The sequence below is a fragment of the Phodopus roborovskii genome, unplaced genomic scaffold (genome assembly GCF_943737965.1).
Source record: "Phodopus roborovskii unplaced genomic scaffold, PHOROB, whole genome shotgun sequence".
Classification (NCBI taxonomy): Eukaryota; Metazoa; Chordata; class Mammalia; order Rodentia; family Cricetidae; genus Phodopus; species Phodopus roborovskii.
The window spans coordinates 18,573,991-18,589,422 of record NW_026126416.1 but is presented as its reverse complement, the minus strand read 5'-3'; the positions used below and the strand labels follow the sequence as shown (position 1 = coordinate 18,589,422).

Here is a 15,432-nt window from a genome sequence, read left to right as displayed (position 1 = left end):
TGGAACCGAAATCTGGGGGTGGAGTGGAGTGCACGTCTCAGGATCACTTGGGGGAAGACTTTGGAAATCACTTTTTCTCTGGCTCAGTGTAAGCCTGTTGTATGTAGTACTTCCTACGGCAAATTGTTTTTCGGGCTCAAAGAATAAAATGCCTATCTCGCAGTGCCTGCTGCAGTGTACATACATGCTCTCCGTGTTTGTTCAATGCAACATAGACGAAAACGCAGTTCCCGCTCCCGGTTCTGGCTGGCCCGCGCCCCCTCCTCCCGGGCAGGGCACCCGCCGGGTCCGTGGCCATCAGCGCGTGGTGTCCCGCTGCGGGCTCAGCTCAGCCACCGCGGGAGCGCGCCCGGACCCTGCACCGGGAAAGCAGAGGCGACCCCGGGACAGCCACCCCCCCTCACCCCCCACAGCCGGCCCGCGCGGCCCCGGTCCACCCCCAGCCCCGCCGGGCGCCGCACTGGGCATGCTCCGTAGCCTGGGCAGGTTGGGGCTGCGAGGCGACGGCTTGGGCTCCAGAGGCAGCGTCGCGACCGGGAGCAGGGGCGGCGGGCCCGGGGCCGCACGGGGCCCGGCTCGGCGGGAGCGGCGGGCGGCGCCCCGGGCAGCGGGCGGCCGAGGTGAGCGCGGCGGGGAGGCGCAGGCCGGTGGGGGGCGGAGGCGGCGGAGGGCGGGGCGGCGCCTGAGGGGCTCGGCGGCGGCGGCGGCGGGGAGGGGGTGGCGGCGCGCGAGCGGCTAAGGAGCCGCGCCGCAAACAAGCTCTCACACGCGCGCTCACACACACTCACACACGCGCGCGCACACACACAGCGGGGCTCCCGGAGGCGGCGGCGGCCGCATCCCCGGCAGCGACTCGCATCGAAGTGACAGGTAGGAGAAGGCGCTTCGGGTCCCGCCCGGGGATGCTCCCGCCGCTCCCGGCCCGCCGGGCTACTGGGCTGCCCGCGGGTGCGTCCCGGACGCGCGCGCGCGCCCCCGGATGCCCTGCCGGGGACCCGGTGCAGGTGCGGGGTGCGAGGCGCCCTGCGCGGGAGGCAGGGGACCCCGTCGCCACCCGCCTCCCCGGCAATCATCTGCTACTGGGTTTCCTCTGCCTACCCGGACGTTCACCCGCTTCTGTGCTAGAAATAGCTCGGCTCGACGTGTATATGATTATTTTGGTTGGAAATAGTTGGCACGGTGCAACGCATGTAAATGTGTGTGCGTGTGCATCTTCAGCGTCTTCTGGGGACAGCTTACAAATGATAGAGCGTTTCCACTTGACACTGACAGGCTAAGCGCTCCTTCAGGGCACTATTTGGGCCTCCTAACAGCATGTAAATGAAGGTTGCTGTATTTTCAGAAGTTTAAAGTTTTTTCTTAGTCAGTTAGATCCTGTCTATATTGTACAATATTTCCGAGTTTAGACTTTGTAAACTACTGAATCGAAGTGTGAACACATAGAATTCTCCAAATGAACAAGTCATAAAACCAGTATTTTTTTCTAGAAAGGCAAGCGTCCATAATATTTCCACAAATAGGCATGCATTTGAGATATGACTTAAAAAAAAACTGCCTATAGTGATTCTTCCTATTTTTCTAAAGCACGTTGCTTGAGATTTAATTTGGGGCAAAACATTTGTGGACGGTCGCCATTTTTTAAAGTGTCAGTGGGATACGTGGTGGTCCATACATTTAAGCTTTCCATTTGTAGAGATACGTGCTAAGTGGTTTGGTTGGCAATAATGTCCAAACACAGGCAGGTGTATAATACTTTCAAAAAGAATTGAATTTCCCCTTTAAAGAGAAATCAGATCATAAAGTAAAGATGAGCAGGAAGAGCAACCGGTGACTTTACCTGCGCATACTCCCGTGAACCCAGAAAGTGAGGAATTACTCTTCAGGAAAGGAAGATGGTGTGTGTGTGTGTGTGTGTGTGTGTGTGTGTGTGTGTGTGTGTGTGTGTGTAAGGAAGATGGTGTGTGTGTGTGTGTGTGTGTGTGTGTGTGTGTGTGTGCGCGCGCGCTCAAAATTTTAACTTAATTATTTTTAGTGTTTTCAGGACTGATGGTTTTAAAGAGATGTGTTTGACCTGAGACCCTAATGTCTTGAGCCTTTCAAACTTTGATAACCCTAAGTTACAGACCCATACCGAGGACCAGAAATTCAGCTCACCAGGACCATGTGCTGTAATCCCTGGCTGTCTGAGTTATGTAATCTAGCATTTTTTTTTCCACACAGCAGTCTTGCATATTTTTCAAATGGTGTATTGATCTATCATATCTTTTTAAACTGTAGACATTTAATAAAATGACTGGTGTCTTGGGGGAACAACTGTAAGAAAAAATTGCATTTAAAATGGAATAGCATTTTCTGAGCATGTTTCTGGTCTGAACATGCAACACTGCAAGGTGCCGTGTGTTAGGTCCCTGATTGTGCTTCCCTCCAACTTTTATTACTCAGCCATCAGAACTTAGTTTTGATTTAGCTTTGATGATATCACTACCAAGCTCTGAATTAATCGCTGTGGAAATGCTGTTTTGCAAGTAACTGTCAAAACAGAATTTCAAAGACTCCATTTGATCACAGAGAACACATTTACATCTGTTGGAATAATTCTACTTTTATTTTACAAATGCACACCCACACAAAAGGGCTTCCTACTGAAATATTCTTTTGCAAGCTTTCTATCTGTGTGCTTTAAAATGTGGATGAAGTTAAACTTACATGCCCTAGAATCCAGGCTGTGTGCTTGTTGTCATATGTCATAGGGAAATACTGGAATTAAAAAGAAAAAAACCCTTAAAGGTTTCAAAAGAGTGTTTGAAGAGGTGGATTTTAAAGATTTGTATCACCCTGGAAATATTTCATTCCATCCCCAACAGAGACCCTTTAGCATTGGTGCTAATATGTTTGTTTGCTTTCTTTCCAAGAATGTATCCAGCTGTCTTTAGATCAATGTATACTGCTGATTTGGGCAACATGGAGCATATTTAGCAATCCTAGTGAACATGGTATTTTCTTAGGCTACTGCTAACCCCTTTTAAGATTTGATTTACTGGTAATTGAGTGACTTAAATGCCTGCCTTGCATTCATGCTTATCTACTATTCTTCATGTGAAATTGGGTTTATATACAGCTGTGATATTTGTGAACCCGTTATAGTGGCATGCTAAGTTGTGACAGGCTGGAGTACTAGCTTCTGGGGACAGTGTCTGGTTGTCATCCCTGGTTTTTCAGATACAACTGGCAAACCCAAATGTCAGAATTAATGAATAATTTTTGGTGGATTTTCATAAGTTAATAATTAGCTGCTACATTGAACTTTTTTGTAATTTTAAAATCTTAAGTTGCAAATAAATTAAATATTTTTGGACCAGAGCAGTTACTTTTTGTAATTTTCACACTTTCAACATATGTCCTAATAGCGAACTCAAATATTTTGGGGTAAATATAAATATTACTTGAACGGTCAAAGTTATGAGGCCGATTAGGACTTAGATAATGTCATTTGTTACCACTTCCAGAGTCGGAATAAAACAGCGTGTTTATTAGCAAGGTTGACCCAGGCCTTGAAAACGCTATCACGGTGAGTTCTATAAAAGTAAGAAGCTGTGCCTTGGATACTTAAAATGAGGTCAAGGATCCATGAGGATGTTTAATGGCCACTATTGATAGTTCATGTCCACACTGAAGTTTGTAAATATAGTTACTTTTACTTTTTGCTTTGTAAGTGAATGTGTCTCTGGAAGAGACCTACCCACCTCTTGAGAAGTAAGGACAGGCACTGGTTTTGCAGCTCATGTTTGAATGTTAGCCTTGTTTGTAAGGATACTGTCTAACTCTCAGTGCTGTCCACGTCCGCTTCCTTTTCCCCTGTCATACTCAGGGCATAGAATAACCTTGCTTCTATTCCTTTGTATTTGTTCTTCTGTTTAATAGCTTTTCCTTTGATAAAGCCTCCTCTTGAAAGCACAGCAGCTGTAATATTGTTTTCCAGCTTTTTACCCCCACCCCCCAAATATAAGAATGGGTTTACTTTGCCTGTGGTATAGGGATACAGTAGTGATCGGATGAGTGACAATCCTTCACTGTCCTTTTGTATTTAAGCCTGCTTTCAAAAAGTCAACCCTGAGCGATCTTTATTTGCAAAACCTTTTTCACACACAGGATCTCGAACCTCACTTTCTTAGAGCCTGGTTGCGTTTTCCTCCCTTTGGATACTGTTGTCCTGTGGAAGGTATAACCAGAATTCCTGGAGGGTGGTACTGATTCCCTCCCTTTCAAATCTTAGAGAGGAGATAATTTTGTTTGGGAGAATGAGTAGTCAGCTTTTTTAAAAAAAATTTCCCAGTTTGAATGGTGCCTTTTCTTTGCTTTCCTTTATAGAGACAAAATAGGTGGATAGGACACAGGTGAGAAGAGGGGTCTTCTGAAGACCCCTCTCACTGCTACTCCTTACAAAACCTGCAGTGAGGCTCTTATACGCCATGTGACGACAGAGTGCGTCCCCTCTCCTTGACTGGCAGTCTTCTTCATGGCTCTTACTTAAGCCTCTGGGGAACTCTACCCTTCACTACTGAGAGGGACAGGCAAATCATTACTGTTACTTCAGTATACACCACCCTTGTATAGCATTCTTTTCCTCCTAAACAATTAAAGGATGTTATTTAGTTCCTTAGTACGGATGAACTAAAGTAGCCGTTTCCTTAGAGTCAGGAAAAACAGAGTAACTCAGATTTACCTTCTGTGAATGCAGCTGGCAGGTTTTTAATTTTGACTTATTTTCCAGTGACCATTACAGCCCGCACTGGAGCCATTCATTGCCAACCTTTGGCATTCAATGGGTTGAAAAGAAGTATATTTTGTGTGAATTCATTTTGTTTTATTTGTTATTTTTAGATTCATTTACTTTTTTTATTTTATGTACATGGGTGTTCTGCCTACATGTGTGTCTTGGTACCATGTGTGTGCAGTGTCCTAGGAGGCCAAAAGAGGGCATGCTATCCTCTTGAGCTGTAGTTAGAGTGTTGTTAGCTGGCCATGTGGGTGCCAGGAACCTAACCTTGTTCCTCTGGAAGAATAGCAAGTACTCTTAGCTTCGGAGCCATCTCTCCAGCCCCATGTGAATTCACTTTAAAACTTATTATTTGATAAGTATGATTAGTGTCTATGGTGCTTACTACTATTTAATTTTACACATTTGAAATATGCTTAGAAGAGTCTAGAGGATTCATTGGGCTGCACAAATGGTGCATAATCCCCACAAGGTAAAAAACATTGGCCTGAGATATGATCCCTCTCAGAGTTGATGGGTGGATGGATAGGTGCGGAATTGTGTTCTGGGATTACCTTCAGCATAAAGTGGCCCATTTGAAATCTTACAGTGCTGGGATTAGTCATACATAGCTTCAGTCCTGGCAATGTCCCATGTTAGCCATGTGGCCTTGAGTACCCACTCAGCCTTGCTTGATTCCTCTGGTGTTAAAAATTGCCCCCCCCAACCCCAGGCTAAGGTTGGTACAGCATGATGATTGGTCCTGGGGATAGCATTCCTGTTGCTGTGACAGCCATTCTGCCCCTTTTCACACTAATGCTCTTGAGATCACTGTCCACAGTTCTTACTTTCCTTCATGGGGCAGATGACAATTGGCTTATTCTTTAAAGCCCACCCAGAGGAAGCTAATTTCAAACTTGTAAGGCATGCTTGTACTTCCATCTTGCAGAAAGGGAAAGTTCCAGTGGCCCCCACAGGTCACCTCCTGGTGCCAGAGCTTCCTATGAACTCACCTCACCCTGTGACTACATTTGGATAGAGAAATCCAACATTACTCACTTCTAATAGCCTTAAGATTCTGTGACTATAGGGTTTTGAACTGTAATGCAGGAGCCAGATGCTATCCCTAGGGTCTCTTGACTCTCAGCAAAGCTTTAAAATAGACCATATTAAGCCATTTAGCCTTTCAAGGACAGAAACAGCGATGGGAAGAATTTGGGGACCTCTGATGTTTGGGGGCACATCATGGCTCCTCTTTTCCCATGGGAATTAGTGGGAACATTCAACTTTTCATCTCAGCATAGTATTAACAACAGTAACGGTGAAAAAGCAAACAAAAACCCCGAAAACAGAATATTTGTTGAGAACTGAAATGTGCCACTTCATTTACTCATTCCAGACACTTTTTTTTTTTTTTTTTTTTTTGGATTATGGAGTAGTAAGAGCCTCAGGTTTACATTTGGGGAGAACTTGTGTTTGGGAGGTTAATCATGTGATAGGGCTTAAAGTTGAGATTAAGGTCCAGGTAGATTGACACCTAAACCATTTTTTGTTTTGTTTTTAGGTCTAGCTATGTGGCACATGCTGCTTTGAACTACAAATCCTCCTGCTTTTGGCTCTCAAAGGCTGGAATTATAGGCAAGCTGCGTGTTAGCCCAGAACTCCCTCCAACTTTTAAACCATGATTCTGTATTACCTGTAGTTGGTATAGGGCACTCGAAAGGATTTTTTTTAAAACCATAAAATAATGTGGCAGTTATTTTAAGTGACTGGGCTGGGATGCTACAGATATTCTTCTGGCAACTGCTGTGAAAAAGATGGAATCAGAATAGCAAGTTGCTCATGGGTTCTAGAGGCTTTTGTTTCTGCAGTTGCATAGGCTGGAAGTCAGGGAGAGGGAGGTTAATAGATGCTAATGGAAGAGGAATGAGGGGCTGGGACTGTTGCTAAAAATGTAAAATCAGAACTGAAGGGCCAGTTTTCACCTGGCAGTTGTATGGTTTCGGGTTGTGGTAGCCTCTAGTTTAAAGCACCAGGTAAACAGCACACGCAGATGCTGCTGAACAGGTGTGGGGACCTTAGGTGTGGCTCTTGTGTGTCCCTTTCTAGAGAGCAGCTGTCAGAAGGGTCTGCTTCTGCATGCACATTTGAAAGGGAGCACAGACTACTGGAGATGTGAATTCTTTCCTTTTAAAAGTGCTTAGGTGGGTTTGGAGAGATGGTTAAAAACACTAGCGGCTCTTCCAGAGGTCCCAGGTTTGATTCCCAGCACCCACATGGTGATTTACAACCATCTGTAATTCAGGGGATCTGATGCCTATTCCTTCGAGGGGAACAGGCATGCATGCAGACAGAGTACTCATACACATAAAACAGATGTAATAAACTAAAGTAAATAAACTAAAAAGTGCTTGGAAGTTGGGCTGCGGAGATTGCTCAGTTAGTAAAATGGTTGCCACATAAATACGAAGACTTGAGAATCATATAACAAAGCTGCTTGTTACCATAGAGAATCCTAGAAGATGGGGAGGTGGAGACAGACAGATCCTGGGGCTTGCTGGACAGTTAGCCCAGCCCAATCAGTGATCCCTAGGCCACTGAGAGACCCTGTCTTTAAAAAAACAAAAAAACAAAAACAAAAACAAAACAAACAAACAAACAAAACCTCAAGGTTGTTGCAAAGGAGGAATGATCTTTGACTTCTGGCTTCCAGTTGCGTACGCAACTACCCAATCCCAAACACACTTGTGGCAGGAATTTGGACCACGAGCTCCTGTGTGCCTGTGTTGATCCTTTTGTCAAGTGGAAATTCTCCGATGCACCATGCGCTAGAAGATGCCATTCATTTTAATTGCTTTTAAAGATGGAGGGTTTAAATTTGGAGTATAGTCCTTTACTTTGAGCATGGAGTTCAGATCCTGAATTTCTGGCTTTTTTCTCTCTTTCCATTTTCTAAGGTATTGGCAAGTATGCAGAGTTGAAAGAGGTGGGGCAGGGACGTTGTTTTCTAACTCAGTTCTTGCCAAAGCTATGAAATGTGATCAATTTATCATAGAGAGATGAGTAACTTCCCTTATTATGGGTCATAGAGGTTCTCTTGCCTCTGTCGCTGGTTTGAGTTCTGTCAGTCATGGGATGCCCTCCCTGTATCTACAGTTGCTATATTTATCCTGAGCATAGAGAATTTAGATCTGTTTCTGCAGGTGAGTGTTTCAAGGTTTGCCTGTCCTAATTTTTCCTTCCCACTCTTCAGTGGGAGATCAAATAAAAGTGTAGTTCCTTGAGATGGGGTTCTCCTTTGTCTACTGATGTTCTGTTAGTGAGTAGATCACTAAAGCCCTCTCTGGAACTAAAGTTTTTGTTTTTACTGGATTCTAAAACGATGTAAGTGATGAACTATTCTGTTCCAGTTGAAATGACAATGCAGAAACACAGAAGCAATATGTAAAGTACTCTTTCCCACCTACACCCTCCCTAGATATAACCATTGGCAACAGCTTCAAGTATCTCTACCTTCCTTCAGTCCATTCATTTACATACTCAAATACATAGCTGTGGTTTTCTTGTTATATAAGTTGGATCATACTGTACATACCAATGCTTTTTCTTATTATATAAACTGGATCATGCCACAGCAATATTTCTGTGACTTGTTTTGTCTTCATAACTATATATCATGCTAATTTTGTTGTCTGTATACTGTTAGCTCATCTTTGTAACATGCAGTCTGGTATGGCATAATCTTGTAGTGCTCATATGCCATGCTTTAACCATTTTCTCACCACTGTATGGTGAAAGTACATTTCTTCTCACTGGTCTTCATGAATCTGTGTGAAAAATTCCTTATTACCAAATTCCTAGAAATAGAATTATTTGGCCCAAAAGGCATATGCACTTTTAAAATTCAGAGAAAACACTGTCAAACTGACTTTTAAAAAGTTCCCCAGTGGAATTTCTTTCTCCTAGAACCTCAGGTTAGGTATATGAATAGATTTTCAAACTGAAACATAGTCTGTCACATTGCTACACAGCTTTGCTAATTCAATTAGAGTTCAGTTTTATGCCTCTCTGGGCTTTTTCGTAAACTTAGATTTGCTAATGTAGTCTGTTTCCCTCCCCCATGTTATAGGTTCTGTGTCCCTGTATTCAAATAATTGCAGGTCAAAGGTCAAAATTGTTAGGGGGAAAAAGTATCTGTCCTGAACATGTACATACTTATTCCAGGCAGGCCCTCTGTGACTGAGCTCCAGCCACAGTCCTAGTTTTTTTTTTTTTTTTTTTTTTTTTTTGTTGTTTTGTTTTTGTTTTTGTTTTTTTGATGGTTATTCTCTGAACAATACTTTTGTAACTATTTATATTATATGAGGTATCATAAGTAATGAGTTCTAAAGGAGGATATGTCTAAAGAAGGATATGTAAACAAATGCCACACTGTTTTATCTAAGGGACTTGAGTATCTGTGGAATTCTGGAAGCACAGACTTCTGTGGACACTGAACAGCATCTGTCTAGAGTTATCAAAGAATCCTGTCAGCTAGGGATTTTAGTACTTATCTGTAATTTTAAAACCCAGGAGGCTGAGGCAGGAGGATCTTGAGTTTGAAGTCAGTGTGGGTTACATAAGCGTGGTTCATTCTCAATACATCAGCTCCCCAAACCCAACCCAAACCAAACCAACAAAATGTAAACAAGCCTGCAACAAAACCAAGAAAAACAGGAGTTCCTACGGTGTCTCCTAAGAAATTTGGAGGGATCAATGGCAATAACTTCTTACTGATTTTCTTTAGTGGGCATCTGAAGTTAATTTTCCTATGTTTGAGAAATGAATGAAGGTACATAGGAGACTCTGTACCTTAGAGACTATGTTGTATATTCATCTCAAGACTTACTGGGAAAACCCAGTAAATGTAGGTCACTGATATTGAACTCTTTCAGAAGTGACAGTTTTGATAATTGTAATTATTAACAACAATATAAATCCACTCAGTAGTTGCTTTTCAGAATTTGAGGTCATGCCCACAGGAGCTGGAATTACATTAAAGCCTCAGTGTTGGGGGTCAAGATATCCTGATGGGAGTGGGTGGCAGGAAGATGGAATCTTGGCTGTTTTCTAGAGAAGGTCTGAATGTTTCGTCTGTTCCTCCAGATACCTATTTTAAAACAAGCTTCTGGTTAGCTTGGCAGTGACAAATTCAGATCCTGATTGTATGCCGTCTGCATGTTTATTTTTTTCAGCACTCTGTGAATTGTAGAAATGTGGCACGATTTGGTAGGGTTTCCTTGGCATTGAAACCGTAAGTCTGTGCTAGGTTTGCGCACAGAAACCTTATAGTATTTCACAGTTTACAGACAATTTCCTTTGACAATGTCTGTGAAAACTCACTCTGTAAACCTGTGTCTCAGGACCGGACTAAACCAAGTCCTTTCGGGAGGGCTCTAAAAAGGGACCTTTTAGAGAGAATGTGGGCAGGTATAGGAACACAATGAAGGTGAGTGGTAAAGGGCAGCCTAGTAAGGAAGACTGGGGAGTGACTCTTTGGAGGGAAGGAGCAAGAAGGACTATTCATCAGGTATTGTGGCCTTTGTAGGGGAAATAGTGGCCCTGCTATATTACAGCAGGAAAAGCAGGAATGTGAGTGTACCTACCTCTGTTATCGAGAGAGATGAACCCAGATAAAGCCACAGGACAATGGTGGGCAGGGTGGAAAGAGGTGGTACATGGTTTGGAGAGGTGAAGGTAGAGCTCAGCTATTCCTGCTGGTAGAGTAGAAGGCACATAGGCTAAATGTCAGGTCAGGGCTGAAAACCTGGAGTCTGTTATGAAAAAGAAAGTAAAACTTCAGCTGCAACTATTAAATTGAAATTTGCGATTGGCTGCTATCGGTTGGACTTGTAGACATCCTTGGAATAGCATTTGTTTACAGTTTTTAAGTGTCATTTGGAATAGACTGTGTTAGGTAAAACCATAGAATGGTAAGTTTCATCTGCTTATCAGATAGACTAGGGTTAGAGGTAACAGGGATTCATAATGTCTGTCACCATCAAATTGGATACTTGGGATGTCATTTCTTTGCTTTTAATATTTTGTGAAAATATTTTATCTAAAATGTCAGGTACCTGGGGAAGAGAGTAGGAGGGAATCAAGTTATTAGCAGTGGGTGATCTTCCCTCAAAGAAGTCATTTTAACGAAATCATTAACATCACAAGGCAGACATGAGCAAGCTCCATTTTCTTGTTTGTTCAGCAGAGCAACAAGACAACAGACATCAGCTTCATCTGCTTTCTTGTATTTCTCATCCTGTTGTTTGTAAAGGTGAAGTCTTCTGTGTTTGGTTTGTGCATTTGTTCTTTGTGAGCAAGCAATGAAACTTGATTAGAATCATAAAATAGGGCGGCTGGAAGGAATGCCTCTTTCCTGACATCCAGGGATCCTTGATAGTAGCTGTCCTGTGGTCCCTGAGTTGGTGACTAAGGTCTTCACTTCAGAGCAAACAGATTTTGTTCCGTTGATTCATTTTTGTAGTTACTGCCATAGATTTGGAAGTCCTTGCTTCAAAGGTCTTACTTGTACCACACACACAAAATTCTTATGTCTTGGGGCAGTGCCTCATGAGTAGCTTTTCACACTCAGCACTTAGTCTGGTGTTCTCTGGAGATTTCTATATTGCTCGTTCTGTAGGAGATTTTCTTTTTTTCTTTTACTTTTACCGGTCTGTCAACTTACTGTTTATTGAAAATCCCATGTAGCTGTAAATTTTTGTATGAGCTTTAAAAGCATCCTTTGTCTAATAGAGATCTTGAACTTGATGCCCTATGGGTGCTGGTAGATCAGAATGCCCCAAACAAAAACACTCAAATACATTCCAAATGTGTGATTTATTTCAGTTTCTAAATCTTTGTGTACCAAGTTGATCATCTAGAGATCCTACTCTCCCATTAATAGGTCTTTGTCCACTTTTCTCTTTTCTTGGTGCTGCTGCCCAATTTTCATAACACCACCATAGTGGTGTTATGAACAGTTTCCTGCTAGCCTTGTCCCAGAGTTAGGTCAGCCCCAAAATAACATACAGAGACTCTATTAGTTATATAGCTGTTGGTCAGTGGCTAGAGCTTATTGGTTAGCTCTGTCTTAACTATTAACTCATTTCTATCAATTTAAGTGTTTCCATGTTGTCTTACCAGAGAGAGAGAGAGAGAGAGAGAGAGAGAGAGAGAGAGAGAGAGAGAGAGAGAGAGAGAGAATCCAGACCTCTTATTTCCCTCATGGCCTACATCTTGATTCCTTTCTATTACATCTCCCAGAATCTTTCTTGTCTCCTAGTCCCGCCTATCTTGCCTTCCTATTTGCCAACAGTGCTTTATTCACTAACCAATAAGAGAATCATATTTACAGAATGACATCTCCCATCATGATGGCTTTCTTCTTGCTATGACAAAATGCATGACAAGAAACAGTTTAAAGAACAGAAAGTTTGTTTTGGCTCACGGTTTGAAAAGGTACAGTCCCTTCTGGCCAGGAAGGCATGATGGCAGAGCTGGCAGATATAGGCTCTGCAGGAGTGTGAGGTTGCTAATTTACATCCATCCATGCTGATCAGGAAGCAGAGAGAGCCTTTGACTGTAATGCATGAGACCTCTTCCTCAGTGATCAACTTCCTCTAGCTAGGTACCACCTCATAAAAGTGCTGCAGCCTCCAAAAATAGCAGCACCAACTGGGGACCAAGGGTTCAATTATATGTGCCTGTGGCAGACATTTCAAATTCAAATCATAGCCATAATATCCCAATCATTTCAAGCCCTGGTTGTTCTCATTGCGCAATCTATCCTCTATCCCTCATCCATCAGCTATGCATTCTATTGGCTCTGAAGTGAGCCTCAGGTATTCTTAACAGTGATGCTGGTTTTTTGTTGTTTTTTGGGGTTTACTGTTTACAGGAAGAGAGACACACGAACAGCTACTTCATAACTTTATATCTTTGCCTCTGACTTCATTATCTACATCAGCTAAAGAAATATGCACAAAACAAGTCTTGTAGCATCATTTTATTTTTTTTGTTTTTCAAGACAGGGTTTCTCCCCATAGAAACTGCTGACCTGAACAAGGGGGAGCTCATGGACTCCAGTCTGATAGCTGGGAAACCAGCATAAGAGTGACTCAGATTCCCTGAATGTGGTGTTAGTTGGGAGGACTGGGTAATCTATGGGGCCTCTGGCAGTGGATCAGTATTTATCTCTAGTATATGAATGGACTTTGGGAGCCCATTCCACATAGAGGGATACTTTCTCAGCCTAGACACATTAGGGAGGACCTGCGCCCTGTTCCAAGTGATATGACAGACTTTGAAGACTCCCCATGGAAGGCCTCACCCTTCCTGGGGAGAAAAAAGGGGATGGGATGGGAGTTGGTGGGGGGCACAGGGGGCCTTGTGTTGCCCTGGCTGTAATGGAACTCACTCTGTAGACTAGGCTGGCCTTGAACTTACAGGGATCCACTTGTCTTCACGTCCCAAGTGCTGGGATTAAAAGTGTGCATCAGCACTGCACGGTGTCTTGTACATTATTTATAAAAGCCTCCCAGAACTCCCTAGTATTTTTAGATTTAATTTCTGTTTCCCTTATTTTTTTAAATTTAAGCCATCTTTGGTCTGAACCCTGCAGTGAAATTTTAACTCCTTTATTTGTATAACGTGTATTAAGCTTTATTAAATTCCAAGAACCTAAATGCCGTGGATGCTGTGCATTTGCTGACTGTGAGCTGCATGCCGTCCTCTTGGATGAATCTATCCAGATCTTCATAGACACTGGATGGGAGTCATTATCCCTCAAAACCAGCTTTGAATTCAACCCCAGTGCAGGTAGGTGCTGCACCTCTGTCTCCATGTCAACTCCCCATGTTTTAGCTACAGCATGACTCCTGTACATAAAAAAAAAAAAAGCAAAACAAAAATGGTGCATATTAGGGACTAAATAAGTGTCTCTTAAATGAATGAGTATTAAATCATTGCGAATTCTGCCCATGGAGTGAGTTAGGAAAGCAGTGAACAAGCAAGCCAAAGGAATACCACAGTTAATAACACGAAGCTCTCTATTTACTTATTATAGAGGAATTACTGGGTGCTGACAGATGGCAGAATAACCATCTTGGAAAGGTGATCAGTAATCTGAAAATTCTGTGTTCATTATTTCTCTAATGTTATAATAGCAAACCACGCCCAGTGATGTTTCCCAGGAGACAGCTTATCATCTACTCCTGGCGGACACACACTTGTGTTGTCCTTTCTGTATTATGAGCTCAGTTTTAACCTATTGTGCTTGTTCTATATAGTGTATTTCCTGATAGCACCACGTTAGTGAAATTTCCCCATTTCAAATCTGCAGGGACATCAAGAGAGGGGTGGTTTCTTTAAAGAGATTATTTTATTTAGTCAGGCTCAGGGTGGTCTAGAATGCTTTGTACTTGCTTTTTGCATTGTATTTTATTTTCAAAATGACCTGTGAACATATCACTGCCAAATGGAAATACACTTAATTGAAGGGGAATATTCCACTGAATATTATCTTTGAAAGTTTCTTTTGTGCTCCAGAGTTGGGGACTGTGTAGTTTACAATGGTTTGAATTAGTCTGAAAGGCTTTTGAACAGTAACTCCACCCTCCCCACATGTTGGGTCATAGTGGTTAAGAGCTTCCCTCCCTCCCTCTCTCCCTCTCTCCCTCCCTCCCTCCTTGCCTCCCTCCCTCCCTCTCTTCCTCCCTTCTTCCCTGCCTCCCTCCCTGCTCCCTTCCTCCCTCCCTCTCTTCTCTGTCCCATTCACATCTTTTTGATTTAGTAAATCTCATGTAGCTCTGTATAGAGAAAATGCTGCCTAGAATGTTAATTACTAAATAGATCCTTATTCAGATTTCAGTGGTGACAATATTCAGGAGGATTTTGGTTTAGTTATTGCAGCTGTTTAGAAGATACTTTACAACAGCAGTTGGGAATGCACAGAAATTTCCTTTTATTTAGAGCCTTTTGGATCTGTGAGGTCTTTGCAGAGCCTGCCCTCATTCTATCCAATTTCTGTTCCCTTTGAAGGAATCAGAATAACTGGCTAAAGCTCCTCTCCATCTGCCATAAGTACTGTGCAAGGGATTTCTCCAGCTTGCCAGGGAAAAGGAAGAATTGGGAGCACACAGGTGACTTGGGTGTTAATGCCCATCGTGATTGTAATGCAGCATAACTGTGCTCTTCTGGACTGTTCAGTTACAGGCTAACTCTTGTTTTCTAAGTTTGGATTCTATAAACAGGGCAAATTCACAGGGTTCTCACAAAGATTGAAAAATGGGAAGTCTGCTGTTCCTAACGGATAGCAGCAGCTACGTGTCGAACCTTCTGGAGATGATCTATTTTGGACCAAACCAAGGTGCTCCCAGCTTTGTGGGAGAAGTGACAACATCAGTTATTTGGAAGGCATATTTCCCATCTCAACAAACTATTTTGTCTATAATATTTTCAGAGAAAATCACCATTTCCCAGTAGAAGTGAGAGCAGCCTTTACCTTTATACTGCACAAAGGATGAAATACCAGGAACCCAGTGCTTAGGAATTACTGCCGCCTACATTCCCCCCACCTTCCCACAGGTCTGAGACCCTCAGAGTGGAAGACACACATACATAAACACACACACATGCAC

The 15,432-nt window shown here is 42.9% G+C and overlaps 1 protein-coding gene across 11 annotated transcripts in view; it reads left to right on the top strand.

Annotated features, from left to right (window-relative positions):
- Positions 1-465: 465 nt before the first annotated feature.
- The window catches only part of Plcb4 (phospholipase C beta 4), a 367,915-nt gene continuing 352,948 nt past the window's right edge, over positions 466-15,432 (top strand). For 8 of the 11 annotated variants that reach the window (XM_051183311.1, XM_051183307.1, XM_051183309.1 and 5 more), the window contains exon 1: positions 466-620. The gene's annotated coding sequence lies outside the window, so the exon portion shown is untranslated. Of the gene's footprint in view, positions 621-705; positions 871-15,432 lie in introns of those variants that run through there. The other 3 variants (XM_051183304.1, XM_051183301.1, XM_051183303.1) reach the window with 3 other exon arrangements.